Here is an 18,005-nt window from a genome sequence, read left to right on the forward strand (position 1 = left end):
CACTGTGTGGACCTAAACTAAGTGGGTAGACAGTGGCACAAGAAACCCCATCATCACTAAGTAACCTAGTGGGGACTCACACACATTTCAAATCACGACCATTGTGTGGACCTAAAGCAAGTGGGGGATGGTAGCACAAGTAACCCCATCTTCAATAACTGCCCTTATGGGGACTCTCACACATTCCAGGTCATTTTCATTAAGGGGACCTCAGTGAAGTAAAAAGATATTTTAGGATTTAAAACACAAGACGCTGTCCTTGTGGGAACTCACACACATTTCATGTCACAAACACTGTGTGGACCTAAACTAAGTGGGTAGACAGTGGCACAAGAAACCCCATCATCACTAAGTAACCTAGTGGGGACTCACACACATTTCAAGTCACAACCATTGTGTGGACCTAAAGCAAGCGGGGGATGGTAGCACAAGTAACCCCATCTTCAATAACTGCCCTTATGGGGACTCTAATACATTCCAGGTCATTTTCATTAAGGGGACCTCAGTGAAGTAAAAAGATATTTTAGGATTTAAAACACAAGACGCTGTCCTTGTGGGAACTCACACACATTCCATGTCACAAACACTGTGTGGACCTAAACTAAGTGGGTAGACAGTGGCACAAGAAACCCCATCATCACTAAGTAACCTAGTGGGGACTCACACACATTTCAAGTCACAACAATTGTGTAGACCTAAAGCAAGTGGGGGATGGTAGCACAAGTAACCCCATCTTCACTAACTGCCCTTATGGGGACTCTCACACATACTTCAGGTCATTTTCATTAGGGGGACCTCAGTGAAGTAGGGTGGGCAGTAAGAAATGCATAACAATGACACAGTTCCTGTGAGGATTCAGATATATTTCAGATCACTCTCATCATGTGAACATAAAGCAAGTGAGGAATGTAGTTAACTGATCTTATGTGTAATGACTATATAATTTTTAAACAAAACAGCTTTGTGAAATAAACTGTAGCAGATTAAAATTTAAAAGCAAAATAAGACATCTTGCCATTAAAAGATATATACTGTGTATTTCTAGTTATATTTGCAAATTAAGTAAAAAAACTGTACCTGCTCATTAGTAATAACTGCTTCTTTCTCTTGAGGTTCAGAAGTCTTTTCAGCTAAGCTATGACTGAGGGTCTTCTCTCTTCCATCAGGGTTCTGAGAAGGCAAAAATAATTAAATGATTAGTGAAAAAAATGGATAATATATAACATTTTACCATTAAGTGATGTAAAGTATTTGTCTAATAATAAGCGTTTAAGGCTATAAAGAATTGTACCTGTTCATCAATAGCAAGAGTGCCTTTTACTTGTGCCAGTGTAGGCTGTTGAGCCAAGATCTGGCTTTGGGCAACATCCCTTTCCCCAGTGCCCTAAAAACAGAATATTGATCAAATGCATAATAAAGGCAGGTATGCTGTTATCACTTTCCAGTCTTACATGCAATAATAATACTTCTAATACTAAAATGAACTTACTGGTTTCCCACTTGATGAAAGATGTTAAAACCTTTGTTGGATTTTTAAAATATATTTTGTCATAAATACTGTATGAATGCCCAAAGTAAACCTTTGATAGGACTTGACCGTTCCTTATAATACCTAATTCTCATTCAAAGATACTGTGATTCAAAAATTGCACTCTGAATCAGCAGTAGTCACATTTCTATATGCACTATATGGTATGTACATGAAATGTTATTTCATATGGGTTAATTTATATTTTACATAATCCAAAAAGTAGCCTATTACAATGAATATGTTTAACTTCAAAAAAGCCTAAATTGTTCATATAAAAAATTAAGTAACTTTTCAGTTACTTGAATAGTTTCTGGGTTTCTAGGTCTTGTAGATGGTTGTACATTTTGCATGATTTACATGATATCACAAAACGATAGCCATACTTTTTCTTCCTCTTTAAACAACATTTATTCTTTTGGTGTGTGCACTTAATTTTTCTCTCTGTCACATGTTTCATTCAGAATTGTTTATGTGCTACAAAAGTTGGAAACAAGTTTCACTAAGTCATACACTGTGTATGTTTTCTGAAAATTTATAGTGCAAATATCAAAATTATGCTAATGAATAATAATATGTTCTTGTTTAGGAAAATCTTTACAATGAGTCTGCAATTAACGATTTTACCATATATTTATTCTTTCCTCTCTTAGTTTCCTATAATTAAGTGTACACCATCCATTTTCATACCTTTAATTGAAATTGTGGCACTATATTTGTGTTTCTTAAATTTATTATCATATAAAAATATATTTCCACTTCCAATCACACAGCTTTATTATCTAAAAATAGTGCAATAAAGTATATAGACTCAGGCAATGTAACAAATTGCAATGCATGTATACTGTGTACTATTGGTACTTCTTTAATAATATCTTAATTCAGTTTTTCCCAAACTCGGCCCTGGGGACCCCCTGTGACTGCAGGTTTTTGTTCCAACCACACTCCTAATAAGTGATAACACTGAGCTCATTTAATTAGCTGGTATTTTTTTTTTATTCGACATTTGAAAAGCAAAGCAGCATGATTTTTACATTTAAAAATATTTCTGCTTTTATGATATATTTAAATGCTTAACTCTCTTTTGTTGATTTCATTATACTTTGCCCTTTATCTGTGCAGTTTTTCCTCCTTCGTTGTATCTTAATAATGACAATTTAAAATGAGCAGAGCAGACACCCAGGCAAACAACACGGAATAATCAAAGGCTGCAACTACTTTAAAGTCAGACCTACTAATTAGTATAATTATTAAATAGTGGATAAATAAAACAATTAGAACACCTGGAAAAGTAGAATGAAAATCACGATGAAAACACTGTAAAGAAAAAAAATACATTATTCCTATATAACTGCTTGGTACATTTTAATATTTTTTTTTAGCAAACTTATTTTTCTAATTTCTGTATTGTTCCCTAAACACAGAACTTGGGAAATATCAGTTCACTTAATTAGTCCAGGAGTTTAATTAAAACAGAAGCTGCAGCCACGGGGGTCCCCAGGACCGAGTTTGGGAAAAACTGTCTTAATTTATTAAAATAAAATGCCTGTATAGATTAATAATGTAGATTTAGTTACCTTGTCATTTGTCTGTAATGGTGATGACACAATAGTGGCTTTTCTTTTCCCTGCATACAAACACAAAAATAATTACTTCACAGGTGACAACAACCTAAACTAATCCTAAATACATAAATAAAGACTACAGTTCTTACCTGTTTTCTCCAAGGCCATGGTCCATCTCCATAGCTGTATGTGATTTCTTCACCAGGAAGAATATCTCTTAAAGCAAACAGGCAGAGGTGTGGCATTCCATCTACTGCCAGTTTCTTGATTTTGCAGTTTGGACTTTTGTGGTTGTCATTTATCATTCTTCCAACAGAGCCATCATCTTTGGCTCCATCAATGCTGTAACAGCAGTGCAGTTTAAATACATACATAAAGATTACACACAGCCAATTTGCCTCATGTATTAGAATGAGTAGTGTTCCGTGGAAATAATCGTGTAGCACATCTGGGTCTGAGCCTGAGAGGGCAAGCTCCTCACTTACGTGGAAAGGACTACCTTGAGAAACTGACATAAAAGCAGCTCCGCGATCGCTATGTTGCAGACAGAGCACTTGAAGCACTTCAGACACGTTTCCAGGCTGCTACAGTCCATCTGCCCGAGTGTGCGGCCGCTACCGTGTCTCACAGGGCAGGTGGACAGTGGGCATATGAACTGCCTCTAAGGCAGAGAAGGGCGGACAGAGAGTCGAAGCAGGTGGCTGATTCCATTAAATAAAGTGCTTACTAACTGCGGTGTCTGAGAACGCGGATCTCGGAGCTGCTTCTCCAGGAGTCCCGCCACTTCAGACAGCATATCTGCATTACACGTCGCGATCAGGTCATTATTATACCGGTTTTTTTATGTTAAAGCAAATTTGTTGTATATATCATAAAGTATTTTATTAAGCATTTATTTTTTATTCGGAGACAGGGAAACCTGATTATACTGTCTGGTAGTATTACTTTTTTCTGCCGTTTACTTTCATTCTGACGTTTGTTAACTATTGCAATATTAACTTCGGAACAGACCGTAGTACACTTTCACCATAAATTTGAAAAATAAATACAGCTCACCACCAGCTTTTCCTATTCCATTTAAAGTCGAAAAGAAAGACAGCAGCGGCAGGATGGTACACTCGCCTCCTCCTCTCGCTTTCAGCTCCGTTTATTAGTTGACCGCGGTACTCGGCCACAAAGTCACCCTTTTCCAGTGCATCCACCGCAAAAACTCCACGTCCTGCGAACGACTGAGTATGTGAAGCGTGCTTCGCTAATATAAATGCGATGTTAATAATTTAAGAAAATAAATTGGTTATAAACAACTTACCTTTCTCTGAACTGATACATTTAATTTCCAAACCGCATTTGTCGAAGATGACCTCACATACCGAATAGCCTCGCTTTCCGGATTTATTCGTTGTCTTCTCATTTTCAACATATGTCTCTCTCTCTCTTTCTCTATGTATATATACACATATATGTACACATATACATGTAAACTCCCGAATATAAACACGCATAATTTGTGTTTTAAAATTAAATGCATAATAAAGCTGGCATATAAAAATAGTCAAGCAGGGTCTTCTTAAAAACCAACAAACACAACATACCCTGACAAACTTTTATTCAAACAAAGCTTTAAATAGATAAAAACGTCATCTTCATTGGCTAATAATAATAATAACAACGATTAACTACTTACTCTAGCATAACATTTATTAAAACACTGTTTACCTTTTTTAACAGTTTGTGATTTATCCTTTCGGGCTTTCAATCTTTCCTCCATATGCACGCACCTAATGGGAACATCCGGTGTTGCTGCCATGTGACCAAAAGTGTGCTTAACCCTGCAGTACTGCAAAGTGTCTGTAGGGGGTTTTAAAAACTGTGAGCATCCAGCCCCAAAACACACTGCAGTACCGCAAAGTGTCTGTAGGGGGTTTTACACACTGTGAGCATCCAGCGGCAAAACACACACACAAATTTTACTCATTGAAATATGAATTTTGGGGTCATGGTAGATTTTGATGGTACACACCTTAGGAAGCAATTTTGCATTAATTATAATGGGCAGAATTATGGGGACCTCATTTTTGGTCCCCACTTGGTCAGAGGTCCTCACTGTGTTGGTGTGCAGTCAGGCGTATGTCCCCATTCAGATAGCAATGCAAACACACACACACACAGAGGTGAGAGAGAGAGAGAGACACACACACACACACAGAGGCACCCGCTTAAGAGAGACACACACACAGGCACACGCGAGACAGACAGACAGACACACACACACGCATGCGAGAGAGAGAGACAGACAGAGACAGACACACACACACAGGCGAGAGAGAAACAAACACACACACACACACACACACACACACACACACACACACACAGAGGCGCCCGCTTAAGAGAGACACACACGCGAATGACAGACACACAAACACACACATGCAGGCCCACGAGAGACACACACATACACACAGGCGCGCGTGTGCATTGTTGCAATGTTACTTTTCTTGGTTGTTTATTAAATTACGGATTTTTCAAATGTTCATTTTTTTCCCCTGTGCTTAAAACTCATTAAAAAAAGTGTTTTTAGCAAGAGGGTCATAAGGCTATAGCACAAACTCTTGCAGTGTTAGTTTTCTCTGTTGTTCAAGGTTTTCTTAGTGTTACTCAATGTTTTTACATTTAGTTTACTATTACGCTGTACATTCAAAGGTATGATTAACTATATTTGTGCTTAAAAACGTAAAACAAAATATATATTTACATACAGTTCATACGGTCTGGAATGGATTAATTGTATTTACATACAATCCTATGGGGGGAATTACTTCAGTTCATGACCAAATCGGGTTACAACCAGAGTTTTGGAACGAATTATGGTTGCGAACCGAGGTTCCACTGTATTGCTATCAAACAAAAATACAGGCATTTTACGGAAATACAAACCAGCATTACTGAGAGAGAAAATTAAAGGCACACAATACAGTAACGCATATTACAGCCTCATACAAGGACCCTTGCCATTTAATATAGACTGTTCCTACTAATGTTTATGCACTACTGTTCTAGAGCCCGTTATTTTAACGGGCTTAATGTCTAGTGAAGCAAATAATCACATGAAAAAGTGGAGTTATAAAGGAGTTATTACAATTTGAAAAACTGCCATGATGTATAAAAAAAAAAACATTCATAGGTGAGAAAATCAGCATGAACAGAAACCTTTTGAAATAGATAATAAGCTTTTTTGACATGTGCAGTCTGAAAGTCTGAATATGTCTTAAATAGTTAATCTATACTAATAAAAGGCAAAGCCCTCACTCACTCACTGACTCACTCACTCACTGACTCATCACTAATTCTCCAACATCCCGTGTAGGTGGAAGGCTGAAATTTGGCAGGTTCATTCCTTACAGCTTCCTTACAAAAGTTGGGCAGGTTTTATATCGAAATTCTACGCATAATGGTCATAACTGGAAGCTGTTTTCTCCATTTACTGTAATGGAGATGAGCTTGAACGCCGTGGGGGAGTTTCGTGTGACATCATCACGCCTCACGTAATCACGCAGTACATAGAAAACCAGGAAGACCTCCAAAAGCTGAAGAAAACATGCATTATATAATTGAGAAGGCAGCGAAACAATAAGAAGCGAGCGAGTGACATATACTACCATATTCATGAGTTCTGCTACTTCGGAAACAAAGCACGATGTAAACCTACACTTTAAATTAAGTTCATAGACAGGCTGCCGCTGGCGTTTGTAATTTAGTGCCTGCCCATATAAGGCCGTCCGTCAGCGGCAATCCAATAGCAAACTCCCACTAAATATTCACGGGTGAAGGACTGTGCTTATGCAGAGGAAGATGAGATGGTCAGGGTGGTGTTTGGTACAAACTCAGCAAAACTGCGAGAGAAAGTTTTAAGTGCCAGGACTAAGGTAACATTAAATACAGCCATGGACATAGCATGAGATGGCACCAGCACAGCTGGGAAACTTCGATGCATGTACACCGAAGCGGCTCACGTGAACTGACGCGTGCACAGATAAAAGCAACAGTTCCAAAGAGCGCTGAACAAAACACAAATTACACAATTGAAAAGGCAGCAAAAAATATGAAGCGTCTGATACATACAAGCATATTCATAAATCCAGCTACTGCGGAAACAAAGCACACGGTGGAAAAAGTCAATGTCCCGCTAAAGGAAGACAGTGTAAAAAAAAAACCCGTGCATGCAGTGTGTCAGGTCTCAGATAAAGAAGAAGACGAGCTGTTTATTGATGCAGTAAGAAACGAATCGATGAATGAAACCTGTCATCTTTACAACGATTGACAAACACGGAATGTAACTTGAACACAACACATCCTACAAATACGAACCTGATTGAAAGAAATAATGATAATCAAATCCTTGATGACAGCAACACTCAGTAACACTCACAAAACAAATACTGTATATTGACAGTCATGTTACGTTATTTTTAAAATGTTCCCTTTTCTTTTCTAGCTTTTTAACACACTACTTCTCGCTGCGATACGGGGTATATATATATATATATATATATCCCGATCTACATACTCGAATAATGGATACTTTATTCGCCATCAATGATTGTTTTGGTAAAGCCATACTCAGTGTATTCATTAGATGAGCGGTAAAAAGTAAGAGCGAGGGAGGATGACTTATTGAGGCATGCAGGCTGTAGTGCGTCAACTCTATCTGAATTGCGCGATCACATTTAAAAATATATCTTTTCAAGTTCTATTTAGTCCATATGTGTCAAACTCAAGGGCGGGGCCACATCCGCCCGGCGTGTAATTATATCCGCCCGAGATCATTTTATATACTGTATTATTGTTATTAATGGCCCGGTATATGAAGCGCTGGTAACACAATAAACTACAGATCCCATAATGCCGCGCTTCAGCTGCCTTGCCGAACACTTACCGTTAATCAAGTCTAGCTTATGATGCTGCAAGTTATTGCGAAGCTAGCTCACACGATGCTGAAGAGAAAAGTTGATTCTGAAAATAGAGCCTTTAAAACCGATGGGAGGCTGAGTATATGTTTACTGAACCCGTGTGTCTCATTTGTGGAGCTAATGTGGCTGTAATTACAGAATTTAATCTAAGACGGCACTATGAGACAAAACATCAGGGTAACCTGAAAGACCTGAATGCAATGCAGAAGATACAGAAAGCAGAAGAATTAAATAAGAATCTGACACTTCAGCGGACGTTTTTACCCGTGCACAATCACAAAGTGATTTCAAGTGAAGCTGCTTTTATGGGAGACACAAATGCACCAGTGCAACTTGCCCCACTTTCCCTGTTGCCAAGTAATGTTAAACCAAGTCGTCACTACGGTGTTCCCAAATCGCACTTTGCTGATAAACTGAGCGCACTGAGTTTGCACGGCGCTTTGGTGACTTTGAAGAACAAAAAGTCCGTCTACATGCGGCTCGAACCTTGTGCATGTTTGGTAGCACATATCTGTGTGAGAAGCTCTTCTCAGTGATAAAGACTAACAAAACAGCACACAGGAGTCGCCTCACTGATGAGCACCTGCAATCCATCCTGAGAATCTCCACAACACAGAACCTCACACCAAACAGAAACGAACTTGTTGCCAAAAAGATGCCAGGCGTCCAGCTCTAAAATGACATATGAGCAAAGACAACTGAATGATTTGATTTGTTATTGCTGAAAGGAACACATTTTATTTATATTTCCAGGTTTTGTTATGCAGCATGTTCATATTTGAATTTGTATAATTTTGACAGGATATATTTTTATGGAGAGCAAAATCTTTTGGGATATTTAAAATCTAAGTTTATTTTTATATAAAATTACATAAGAGTAAAGAAATTTGAATGTTTGTTCTTTTAACGTTTACTTTATTTCTAACTTGTATAATTTAGACAGGATATATTTTTATGGAGAGCAAAATATTATAAGTTGTTTAAGGTTTGAGTTGATTTATTCACGAATAATATTCCTGTCTGTTTTTACCATTCCTACCAAAGATATTTCTGTCGACTAAATAAAAATTCCTTCTATTTAAAATTTAAATAGAACTTGAATAAATACGATATCCACGCAGACTTGCACGTAAGAGCGGGAGTTATCCGTTTTAACAAGCAGCGTATTGCACTGATACGAAATAGCTGTGTGTGTATATATGTGTGTGTATGTGTGTATGTATATGTATATATGTAGATATATATGTATGTATATATGTGTGTGTGTATATATATATGTGTATATGTATAGATATGCATATATATATGTTTGTGTGTGTGTGTAAATATATATGACAGCAATACTCATCACTCACAACAGTGACAAAACAATTACATTGACAATCATGTTACGTTATTTTCAAAATGTTTCCTTTTCTTTTTCATTGCTTCTTTAACACACTACTTCTCACTGCGATGGGCGGGTATTTTGCTAGTTTTTAAATAAAACTTAAAAAGGGAGATCAAAAATATTAAATATTAAAACTCAATAAAACAAAGAAGTAGCATTTAATGATATCAATTAGTGTTAAGTAGTATCAAACACTGAGTTCTATTTATAAGGTTTATTTAATTTAGTTATAAGCAAAATGATTGGATCTTGTAAGGGAGAGTGCAAAAGGTTCTATAATATTTACACTGTAAAGGTCAATATGACAGAGATATACTGTAGCACCTGTGTCCACAGTGTTAACCAATCATAGTACATTATGTTCAAAATTCACCTATGCTTTTTCAGAAGAGATAAGGACAAGTGCGGTGTGTGTATTCTCTTTTCTGTATTAACTATTGACAATGACCATACTCCCGAGACCTTAGGCTTTTTTACAGACCTGAATAAGAGACAACCATCAAACTGCTCTTGACACAAAACAGGATCAAGCAGGAGGGTGGGGGCTGGGAGTGGGAGTCTGGGTGGGGCCAAAACCCATCAAAATGCTCTTGACACTTACCTCAAGCAATCCTGGCGATAGGGTGGGAGTCTCTTTTCAAAGAGTCTTTGCCCCCCAAGCTGCCAGGATTTTGACCGGTTAACAATCAGCATCTCTCTGTCTATGCTCCTGATCAGACATGATGGTCTACGGGCCAGACGGCCCCCTACGATGGAACTTCCTAAATTGATGACAGTTTAGCTGATAATATACCGCAGAACACGTAGGTTCATTTCCAATATGCTGTGAGCTTGGGTGATCTCTTGTTGATCCGTTCTTAATATGTTTTTTTTTTTATTTCCTCAGTGACTTAGTATTGTAAATTTTAGTTTTTTACTATCTTATATTTGTGATATGGGCAAGTCAATGTTTCATTTTGGAATAAAAATGTCTAGCTTAACTCTGACCCTGACTATGATCCCTGCACAAACCCTGGTTCTTTGACTCGTATTTAAGAAGATTGCAGACACTGTTTGACCCTTAGAATTACAGTTTAAACTTCTATCCCCTTCACCCTGAATGCTACTAAAACAAAGGGTGCTTTTTCACAAACAGAGGGGAAAAGCAAAGCAGTTTTCAATGCTAGCTGTCATATGTAACCTGGACTACCTAAAAGAAAGAATAAACCTCACAGTTTTAGTAAAATTTTAATCCTTGTGCTAACACATATAATAAATATTATGTAACTATTCACTAAAAACATGTTCCTTCCTGATTTGCCGAACATGTCCAAAATAAGCCTAATCATCAGCCCTGTACTGTATATGTTCATATAACATACTATAACCATTCTTATTTTTCAGGGGCTCATAACTGGTGTAAAATGGAAAGCTATTACCAAGCATTAACAGAATTTCTAAAACTTTGTATTATACACAGCACCCTGAGTACCAAAGTGGTTATAGCCTGTTGATAAAAATGCTGTTTTAAATTTAAGCCTGAACAAGAGAACTGTTTTCTATTCAATACATAAAATGTTTAGTAAATAAAGAGAGACTAAATACAATGTATAACAAAAATGAAACACCGATGGACTGCTGGAGAACTAAGGAAATCTAATTTAGCTTGAAGTAACACAGAGTGTTTTATAAATAATCCTCAAAAACAGTGGTTCTCAAACTGTGGGGTGGGATTCACCTAGTGGGCGCGAGGGTGTGGAAAAAAAAGAAAACAAGAATCGAAAATATGAAAAATGAAATGGGCAGAAGCTCATGAATCTACAAAATAACTATCTACAAATTGTGGAACAATTTCAGAATAATGTTCCTAAACAAATTGCAAAGACTCTGAATATGTCATCTATATACTGTGTATATATATATATATATATATATATACACATATACATATATACACATATATATGGGATATTAATCTGGTCAGTTAAGTAGCAGAGGGGGTTGTTAATCAGTTTCAGCTGCTGTGGTGTTAATGAAATTAACAACAGATGCACTAGAGGGGCAACAATGAGATGATCCCCAAAACAGGAATGGTTTAACAGGTGGAGGCCACTGACATTTTTCCCTCCTCATCTTTTCTGACTGTTTCTTCACTAGTTTTGTATTTGGCTACAGTCAGTGTCACTACTGGTAGCATGAGGCGATACCTGGACCCTACAGAGGATGCACAGGTAGTCCAACTTCTCCAGGATGGCACATCAATACGTCTCATTGCCAGAAGGTTTGCTGTGTCTCCCTGCACAGTCTCAAGGGCATGGAGGAGATTCTAGGAGACAAGCAGTTACTCTAGGAGAGCTAGAGAGGGCCATAGAAGGTCCATAACCCATCAGCAGGATCAGTATCTGCTCCTTTGGGCAAGGAGGAACAGGATGAGCACTGCCAGAGCCCTACCAAAATGACCTCCAGCAGGCCAATGGTGTGAATGTCTCTGACCAAACAACCAGAAAGACTTCATGAGGGTGACCCAAGGGCCCCATGTCCTCTAATGGGCCCTGAGCTCACTGCCCAGCAGCATGCAGCTCGATTGGCATTCGCCATAGAATACCAGAATTGGCAGATGCACCACTGGTGCCCTGTGCTTTTTACAGATGAGAGCAGGTTCACCCTGAGCACGTGACAGAAGTGAAAGGGTCTGGAGATGCCATGGAGAACATTATGCTGCCTGTAACATCATTCAGCATGAGCAGTTTGGTGGTGGGTTAATGATTGTCTGGGGAGGCATATCCATGGAGGGTCACACAGACCGCTACAGGCTTGACAAAGGCACCTTGGCTGCCATTAGGTATCAGGATGAAATCCTTGGACCCATTGTCAGACCCTATGCTGGTACAGTGGCTCCTGGTGCATGACAATTCCTGGCCTCATGTGGTGAGAGTATGCAGGCAGTTCCTGGAGGATGAAGGAATTGATACCATTGACTCGCCACCACACTTTCCTGACCTAAATCCAATAGAACACCTCTGGGACATTATGTTTTGGTTCATCCAATGCCACCAGGTTGCACCTCAGACTGTCCAGGAGCTCAGTGATGCCCTGGTCCAGATCTGGGAGGAGATCCCCCACAACACCATCTGTCATCTCATTAGAAGCATGCACCGATGTTGTCAGGCATGTATACAAGAACACAGGGGCCATACAAAGTGCTGCGTACAATTTTGAGTTGCTGCAATTAAATTTTGGCAAAATGGACTAGCCTGCCACATAATTTTTTCACTCTGATTTTTGGGGCATCTTTGAATTCAGGGCTCTGTAGATTGATCATTTTCATTTCCATCAAACGATGTGGCATCCTTTCGTTCCTAACACATTTCCCAGTCTATATCAGTATAGATATCCAGGAGGATTTCTTTTTCCCATTGAGATCTGATGTGTTTTCAAAGTGTTCCTTTAATTTTTTTGAGCAGTTTATTTATATATATATACACACATACATACATACATATATATATATATACACATACTAATAAAAGGCAAAGCCCTCACTCACTCACTCATCACTAATTCTCCAACTTCCCGTGTAGGTAGAAGGCTGAAATTTGGCAGGCTCATTCCTTACAGCTTACTTACAAAAGTTGGGCAGGTTTCATTTCGAAATTCTATGCCTAATGGTCATAACTGGAAGGTATTTTTCTCCATTAACTGTAATGGAGTTGAGCTGCAATGACGTGGGGGGGCGGAGTTTCGTGTGACATCATCACGCCTTCCACGTAATCACGTTAACTGACTGTCAACGCAGTGCATAGAAAACCAGGAAGACCTCCAAAAGCGGCTTAAAAACATGCATTATATAATTGAGAAGGCAGCGAAACAATAAGAAGCGAGCGAGTGACATATAATACCATATTCATGAGTGCTGCTACCTCGGAAAGAAAGCACGGTGTAAACCTAAACTTTAAATTAAGTTCATAGACAGGCTACCGCTGGCGTTTCACATGCCCACAGGTAATGCGGGATACAAGTTTAATGAGAGGACGCAGGATATAAACGGGAGTTTTGATCACTTTGTAATTAAGTTAAAATTGTAGGTGAAGGGGTGTGCTTATGCAAATTCCGAGAGACTGTGTTTGTGGGGGATTGACAGTTAAGGCGGGTGGGGGAGTCACGTCATCATCTCCCCGCCCATTCATCCCATTTCACTCTGAGCTGAGCTCTGCAGCTAACGCCGTCTTCCGAAGCAACTTCGTCAGACTGCCACCAAATACTCACAGAAAAATCCACAAGTTAATACACACGCTCTCTCTAGAGTTTCTCCACACTGAATCCTCCAGGCACTACTTACAAAAGGTTACATTGACAATCGTGTTACGTTATTTTTAAAATCTTTCCTTTTCTTAGCACAAGCACAGCTGAGAAGCTTCGATGCATGTGCTCCATAACGCGTTAAAAAATTTTTAAAAAAAAAAGCTTTATGAATACTCGGTTCGCCATCAATAATTGTTTTGGTAAAGCCATCCTCCTTCCATTTTATAATTTTTCCGCCATTAGCCATGATTAAATGAACGGTAAATAAAGTAAGAGCAAAGCGAGCGTGACTTATTTAGGCAGGCATATATATGACGGCAACACTCATGACAATGTCAATCATGTTACGTTATTATTAAAATGTTTCCTTTTCTTTTTCATTACTTCTTTAACACACTACTTCTCCGCTTCGAGGCGCGGGTATTTTGCTATATATATATATATAATATATGAATTACCTCCAAAGAGCGCTGAGACTTTTGAAATCATGATCGTGTGTACAAAAGGGGTCTCCTGCCCAGCAAAAGTCGAGCAGCCAGCGCGCGTGCATAGCTGTGCCGGCCTTTGAGACGCTGACTGCGCTTCTACTTTAAGTCAAAGTGAGCACTTTTAATTTTTCATCCTCCCCCTGCGCTATAGCCCAGACAAGTGCAAACACAGGACCCCTTTTCTACATCACGGCAAAATAATATTAAGGCGATTCACACTTTCTTTTGCACGATACGATTATGAGGTCCTAAACTCGGATTATGAATTCACGCGCGAGAGTGCAGGACTGACAGTGCCATCACAGCCGATTAATGGCGGGATGTCTCACCAGTCTACACAAGATCCACATGACTGTCCCCAAAAGGCGATCATAACGCCAGCGAACACATCTCTATACTATAAAAACAAAAGGCAACTTTCCTTTCTTTACACCTTTTTCCTTTTATGCCAAACCAAAGCCTTTCTCTCTAACACTGCAGAGGACACAAAACTAATTTTCTTTAAATGCCGGTAAGGCACATTACCAGAGGCACAAATTTGAACGCGTTCACATAGAAAATGTAATTTCTATACCACAGCCGTCGTGTAGCGCCTTTCAAAAGGGATCTCCTACCGAGAGATGATCCATATACATTTTAGCTGCTGTTAGTTACTAACCTGTTGTGTTACACCGTCTTTAAAATGTAGTTTACCCACAACCACTCCAGTAGTGCTCAATGTACCTGTACTTCTTGAAGCGTTAATGTTTTACTGTTTAATAACTTATAGACTATATTTTATTATTTTCCCTTGCACTCAGTGACTAAAGCTATGCACACACATATAGACACATACAAACATACACACAAGTATATGTATGTGTATATATATATATATATATATATATATATATATATATATATATATATATATATATATATATATATATATATATATATATATAAATAAACACACACACACCCTATCTACATTATATATATATATACACACACACACACACACACATATATAATTGTTGTGTGTGTGTATGTATGTATGTATGTATGTATGTATGTATGTATGTGTGTGTATATATATGATGTAGATAGGTATATATATATATATATGTGTGTATATGTAGATATATATATACATATGAAGATATGTATGTGTGTATATATATATATATATATATACTAGCAAAATACCCGCGCTTCGCAGCGGAGAAGTAGTGTGTTAAAGAAGCAATGAAAAGAAAAGGAAACATTTTGAAAATAACGTAACATGATTGTCAATGTAATTGTTTTGTCACTGTTGTGAGTGATGAGTGTTGTTGTCATATATATATATATATATATATATATATATATATATATTTACACACACATACATATATATATATATATATATATACACATACATACACACACAAATACATATATATATATACATACATACATACACACACACATATATAAACATATATATACATATACATACATATCTACATATATACACACACAGCTATTTCAGATCAGTGCAATACGCTGCTTGTTAAAACGGATAACTCCGCTCTTACGTGCAAGTCTGCGTGGATATTATGAACTATCGTATTTGTTCAAGTTCTATTTAAATTTTAAATAGAAGGAATTTTTATTTAGTCGACAGAAATATCTTTGGTAGGAATGGTAAAAACAGACAGGAATATTATTCGTGAATAAATCAACTCAAACCTTAAACAACTTATAATATTTTGCTCTCCATAAAAATTTATCCTGTCTAAATTATACAAGTTAGAAATAAAGTAAACGTTAAAAGAACAAACATTCACATTTCTTTACTCTTATGTAATTTTATATAAAAATAAACTTAGATTTTAAATATCCCAAAAGATTTTGCTCTCCATAAAAATATATCCTGTCAAAATGATACAAATTCAAATATGAACATGCTGCATAACAAAACCTAGAAATATAAATGAAATGTGTTCTTTTCAGCAATAACAAATCAAATCATTCAGTTTCTTTTGCTCATATGTCATTTTAGAGCTGGACGCCTGGCATCTTTTTTTGGCCACAGGTTCGTTTATGTTTGGTGTGAGGTTCTGTGTTGTGGAGATTCTCAGGATGGATTGCAGGTGCTCATCAGTGAGGCGACTCCTGTGTGCTGTTTTGTTAGTCTTTATCACTGAGAAGAGCTTCTCACACAGATATGTGCTACCAAACATGCACAAGGTTCGAGCCGCATGTAGACTGGACTTTTTGTTCTTCAAAGTCACCAAAGCGCCGTGCAAACTCAGTGCGCTCAGTTTATCAGCAAAGTGCGATTTGGGAACACCGTAGTGACGACTTGGTTTAACATTACTTGGCAACAGGGAAAGTGAGGCAAGGTGCACTGGTGCATTTGTGTCTCCCATAAAAGCAGCTTCACTTGAAATCACTTTGTGATTGTGCACGGGTAAAACGTCCGCTGAAGTGTCAGATTCTTATTTAATTATGCTGCTTTCTGTATCTTCTGCATTGCATTCAGGTTAACCTGATGTTTTGTCTCATAGTGCCGTCTTAGATTAAATTCTGTAATTACAGCCACATTAGCTCCACAAATGAGACACATGGGTTCAGTAAACATATACTCAGCCTCCCATCGGTTTTTAAAGGCTCTATTTTCAGAATCAACTTTTCTCTTCAGCATCGTGTGAGCTAGCTTCGCAATAACTTGATTAACTCGGTAAGTGTTCGGCAAGGCAGCTGAAGCGCTGCATTATGGGATCTGTAGTTTATTGTGTTACCAGCGCTTCATATACCGGGCTTTAATAACAATAATACAGTATATAAAATGATCTCGCGGGCGGATATAATTACACGGGCGGATGTGGCCCGCGCCCTTGAGTTTGACACATATGGACTAAATAGAACTTGAAAAGATATATTTTTCAAATGTGATCGCGCAATTCAGATAGAGTTGACGCGCTACAGCCTGCATGCCTCAATAAGTCATCCTTCCCTCGCTTTATTTTTACCGTTCATCTAATGAATACACTGAGTATGGCTTTACCAAAACAATCATTGATGGCGAATAAAGTATCCATTATTCGAGTATGTAGATCGGGTTATATATATATACATATATATATATATATATATATACCCGCGTATCGCAGCGGAGAAGTAGTGTGTTAAAAAAGCTATGAAAAAGAAAAGGGAACATTTTAAAAATAACGTAACATGACTGTCAATATACAGTATTTGTTTTGTGAGTGTTACTGAGTGTTGCTGTCATCAAGGATTTGATTATCATTATTTCTTTCAATCAGGTTGTATTTGTAGGATGTGTTGTGTTCAAGTTACATTCCGTGTTTGTCAATCGTTGTAAAGATGACAGGTTTCATTCATCGATTCGTTTCTTACTGCATCAATAAACAGCTCGTCTTCTTCTTTATCTGAGACCTGACACACTGCATGCACGGTTTATTTTTTACACTGTCTTCCTTTAGCGGGACATTGACTTTTTCCAACGTGTGCTTTGTTTTGGATTTATGAATATGCTTGTATGTATGAGACGCTTCATATTTTTTGCTGCCTTTTCAATTGTGTAATTCGGTTTTGTTCCGCTCTTTGGAACTGTTGCTTTTTATCTGTGCACTGCGTCAGTTCACGTGAGCCGCTCGGTGTACATGCATCGAAGTTTCCCAGCTGTGCTGGTGCCATCTCGTGCTATGTCCATGGCTGTATTTAATGTTACCTTAGTCCTGGCACTTAAAACTTTCTCTCGCAGTTTCGCTGAGTTTGTACCAAACACCACCC

At 38.0% G+C, this 18,005-nt stretch overlaps 1 protein-coding gene and 1 long non-coding RNA gene across 2 annotated transcripts in view; both read right to left on the bottom strand.

The window, feature by feature from the left end:
* clpxa (caseinolytic mitochondrial matrix peptidase chaperone subunit Xa) overlaps positions 1-18,005 on the bottom strand; it is a 160,101-nt gene that overhangs the window by 94,167 nt on the left and 47,929 nt on the right. The gene's annotated exons all lie outside the window — the stretch shown is intronic.
* On the bottom strand, positions 3,242-4,279 carry LOC120541582. The gene is made up of 2 exons (XR_005636040.1): positions 4,150-4,279; positions 3,242-3,435 (listed from the first exon to the last, which is right to left on the bottom strand). It is a non-coding gene; the product is annotated as an uncharacterized LOC120541582 (long non-coding RNA).

Source organism: Polypterus senegalus, chromosome 12, assembly GCF_016835505.1.
Source record: "Polypterus senegalus isolate Bchr_013 chromosome 12, ASM1683550v1, whole genome shotgun sequence".
In the NCBI taxonomy this organism is placed as follows: Eukaryota; Metazoa; Chordata; class Cladistia; order Polypteriformes; family Polypteridae; genus Polypterus; species Polypterus senegalus.